Source organism: Octodon degus, unplaced genomic scaffold (genome assembly GCF_000260255.1).
Source record: "Octodon degus isolate 3935 unplaced genomic scaffold, OctDeg1.0 scaffold00103, whole genome shotgun sequence".
NCBI lineage: Eukaryota > Metazoa > Chordata > Mammalia > Rodentia > Octodontidae > Octodon > Octodon degus.
In genome coordinates, this window is record NW_004524679.1 from 6,550,047 (window position 1) to 6,554,832 (window position 4,786).

Consider the following 4,786-nt stretch of genomic DNA (forward strand, 5'->3'; position numbering starts at 1 on the left):
TGGCACTGATAGCAGTCATCCTGCCTCAAGTCAGCTTTTCAAGTGCTGAGATTACAATCATGTGCCACCACATTCAGTTTAGATCTGTATCTTTAAATATAGAAAAATAAAGTGAGCATGGTGTCACATGCCTGTAATCTTAACATTCAGAATGCTAATAAACGGACAGTAGTGAGCATGTGTGCAGATGTGCTTGGCCTCTCTGAGTAATGATGGTGGAATGTGATTACAGATGTTTGCTGACAACCTTCACCCATCTGGTAAACTTCTCCAGATTAAATACACATTGGCAGCTGTAGGTGAAGGAACCCCTTTGGTGGGAATTAAAGCTTCAAATAGTGTGGTATTAGAAAGTAGAGGAAACAAGTCCATTCTGTACAATGAGTGAAGTGTACGCAAGTATAGCCCATTACCAAGCACATAGGTTTGTTGTACAGTTTTTTGTACATAGGCCCAGGTTACAGACTGATTGTGTACAGAGCTTGCAAACTTGCCCAGCAGTACTACCTTGTTTACCAGGAACCCACCCCTACATCCCAGGTGGTACACAGTAGCTTCTGTGATCGGGAATACACCCAGTTGAGTGGTGGTCATCTATTTGGTGTTTCTATACTTATTTGTGGTAGTAATGAGGGACGGCCATTTATTTAAGTCAGACCCATCTGGAGCTTACTTTGCCTGGAAGGCCACAGCCATGGGAAAAAACTATATGAATGGGAAAACTCTCCTTGAGAAAAGATATACTGAAGATGAGGAGCTTGAAGATGCCATTCACACAGCCATATTAACCCTAAAGGAGAGCTTTGAAGGGCGAATGACAGAAGACAACATAGAGGTTGGCATCTACAATGAAGCTGGCTTCAGGAGGCTCACTCTGGCTGAAATTAAGGACTACCTGGCTGCCATTGCATAATAATGAAGTGATTGAGTGACCTTAAATTTCAGATAATCGGTCTACTTAAACATGTTTAAAGAAAGGAATAGTGCTGTCAGCATGTCTGCACACTCCATGATCTGTGAATGAATTGCCATAACCAAAGAAATGATCAAGAGAGCAGTCACTTTCTTGATCAAGAACAAGAGGCATAGAAGGGGGTGCAAAGCTTTGCAGCAAATGGAAGGCAGAATTCAAATTTTTACAGAAAGTAGAAGCTGGGAAAGTAGTAGTTAAAGAATCTCATTGGAAAAGCACAAATCTAACACATTTGAGAGCCATCGCAGAATCCTCAAACAACCTGGAATAAGTGATTAGTGTTCTTCGTGTCTTCATTTACACACATACCTTGGGAGAAAAGCAGACCCTTGTGGTGGACATTGTTGCAAATGGTGGCCACACTTGGGTGAAAACCATTGGTCAGAAGGCTTAAGCACTACATAACATCTGGCTGGGCAATTCAGTATGGTGACAAAAGCATCACTGAGCAGGCTTAAGACTTCCTCCAGGACAGTCACCAGCAGCTGGTGCAGTATAGCAACCACCACATCATTTTTGCATTTTACAACAGTGTCTCCAACCTCATGGCTGAGGATCTCAAAGAAATGTAGAAGGCCAGCCAAATAACTCAGAGGATTAAAGTGCCTGCTTAGGCAGACACAGGGGCCAGGAGTTCAATCCCTGGGCCTGCCTTGGCAGCCCTGCCCCTGGGGTGTGCTGAGATGGTGATTGAGACTGCACGTGGTGATGTGCGTCTGTAATCCCAGCACTTGGGAGGCTTTACAGCCTCCTCTTTACAGAGGAGGACCACTAGAAGTCCGACCTATGCAGGGAGATTATGTACATCCTATACACCTTGACCTAAACACACAAAAAAAGAAAGAAAAGAAAAGAAAGAAATGGGTATACTGGGGAGGGGAGACATAGTAACACTGAATTCTGCTTGATCACCCTGAAGGTCTAAAGCTGAGTGAGAGTGAATCAGATGTTGAGGATCTGGAACTTTTTCATGTGAGCAGAATAGACAGAAAATATTGTAGCAAGTGTTGCAATTCCAAGCAGAGATTAAGGTTTATGTATGTAAAAGAGTCAATCTGGACATTACTATCCTCATCACTTGTGTTTGCACTCAGCTATGGAGGTTGCCACTTTATCTTCAAAGAAAAGTTCCTCACAGAACAAGCAGAACAAGAGAGGAAACAGCAGGTTTTACCTCAGTTAGAGGCATTTCTGAAGGACAAGGAGTTGTTTGCTTGGGAATCTGCTGTCAAGGATTTTCAGTCTATTCTAGATACCTTAGGTGGACCTGGGGTGTCTGTGTGTGTGAGAGAGAGAGAGCTACTCTTCTAATTAAGCAAATCAGTGTAGTACCAGGCCAGCTTTCCAAGTGTGCCTTGAGACTAGTGGCCAGTTCAAAAATTAACAGCCATTCATTAACTATTTTTGGGATAGGAGACACCTCACAAGTTATAACAATGCCTGCCAATAGTGGTTTTGTCAGCGCTGCAAACAATGAAGGTGTTAAATTTAGTGTGTTTATCCATCAATCTAAAGCACTTACTGAGAGTACAGAGGCTCTAGCCACCCCTCTACTGAAAGAAAACACAAATGATGGTGAACATTAGTGGAATCCTTTAAAAACTGTCACAGAAATAAGTTATTTATACCAAAGGCTGGGCCTTCCCATATGAATTGTGGGGAATAAGGTCTATAGCAAAAAGTGATACTTAGCACTCTTAAACAAGATATTCTTTATGTGTGACATCTATATTTAAAGTATATAATCTAAGGTAGATAAAGCATAAGAGATATCCTTATTTATCAAACTGTCTACGTGATAGCAACTATATAGATAAGACTTTTAGGTGTCTCATAATACTTACATTTGATTCAGTGGGATTACATTCTCCATATGCCTAATCACATTTCATGGAACTTGGCTACAAGGCATCTTGCATTCATTAAATCTTTGAAAAAAATAAAAAAAAATTCAGAATTCTGAGACTATAGGATTGCCATGAGTTTGTGACTAGCCTGAACCTCACAGACCCTATCTCAAATAAAAGAAGAAAATATTTCTTAAATACTGAGGTCATTTTCCTTGTATCACATAGCTCAATAATAACAAAACCAACATATTCCATTTCAATTGTTTCACAAACAAATGTCACTGACAACTTTACACTATGCTCATTTGTTATCTCACAGTTTTGAAAATATAAATGTGTAACAGAAGAAATCACATAAATTTAGGAGCACATGCAAAATTAATTGTATGCTCCTGAGCAACAACTGAGTCACAGAAGAAATAAATGAAGATAGTAAATAATTTGTGAGAGTTAATAAAAAGATACCCATAGAACACACTGATAACTCTGGAACACATTGAAACATCCTATTTCCCACTACTACAGACTCTCTAGCTTCTACCACAGATCCTGGGTCTGTTCTAGCACAGATCCATAACACAGGCCTGCATAAGACATTGTCATTCACTCTAGGCCTTCAGCTGCACTTGTGGCAGGCACTCTTATGGGTTCTAGAACTTCAGCTGGCCTCATGCAAGATGTTACCATGGAATCCAGGCCTTCAGGTAGATTCTTTGATCTTTAGTATGAGGACAGATTTCTTGCACTCTCTTAATATATGATTCTTTGCATGACTAGCATAAAATGATCATATAAAATATGTGTCTTGTATTGTGTTGTTTCCTTAGAAAACCCTAAACTACATCAAAGCCTTAGCAATATATAATAAGGAAAATACACATTATTGCGATAAGAAATGAAAAAGGCAAAATCATATCATTGTCAAAATCTAGAAGATAATAGTATAAAAAATTTATTCCAACCAATTGTAAAATTTTGAAGCAATAGAGAGATTCCTGAACTCATACAAATTTCCAAAGCTAATCCAACAAGATAAAAATGATGAGCAATATAATAAAAAGCAATAAAACTGAGACAGTGATGAAAAAGTTTTTATATCACCAATATTCCTCAATCTCTCCAAATAAGTTGAAAAGAAACAGAGTGTATCTTTTTCATACCAAAACCAAATAAAGTCCCAAGTAAAGAGCAAAACAAAACAAAGTAGTTTTATGAATCTACATACCAATCTGTTTTTTATAAAAATAGAACTGAAACTCCTCAACAAGACTGTCACAAATAGAATGCAACATATCATCCAAAGTTCATGCAACAGGGACATGAGAGATAGCGCAGCAGCATAAGTGCCTTCCTAGCAATGCAAGGTCCTGAGTTCGGTCCCTGACACCAAAAAAAAAAAGTTCATACAACATATTCATGTTGGCTTTATCTGAGACATGGAAGGGTGCTTGAACATACACAAATCAATAAATGAAATGTGCCATATAAACAGAAGCAAGGAGAAAAAAACCAAAAGATTGTATCATTAGACAAACACAAAATGTTTTTCAGAAACTCCAACACCTTTTCATGATAAAAATTCTGAAGAAAAGGTTTATAGAAAGGGAATAGCTAAACTTAATATAAGATATTTATGTAAAATAGTAATCATACTTCATATGATTATTATAAATAAAATAATGTAATACTTCATATCAAATTGAAAACTAAGTTATTCCCTGCGAAATTTAGAACAATAAAATGATGCTGTGTATCAGAACATCCATTCAGTATAGCACTCAAAATATTTAGCAGATCAGGCAAGAGAAAGAAAAGGTATACATATAGGAAATTAAGAATGCAGATAATCACCATTTGCAGAAAACATGATACTCTCCATAACAGACCCAAAGTACTTCACAAAAAATCACTTGGAATTAATAACCAACTTAAGTAATATAGGAGGATACAAATCTATATACAG

General features: G+C 37.9%; 2 pseudogenes; both read left to right on the forward strand.

Annotated features, from left to right (window-relative positions):
- Positions 1-212: 212 nt before the first annotated feature.
- On the forward strand, positions 213-913 carry LOC105743160 (annotated as a pseudogene).
- Positions 914-982: 69 nt separating this feature from the next.
- Positions 983-2,559, forward strand: LOC101592339 (annotated as a pseudogene).
- Positions 2,560-4,786: the final 2,227 nt, after the last annotated feature.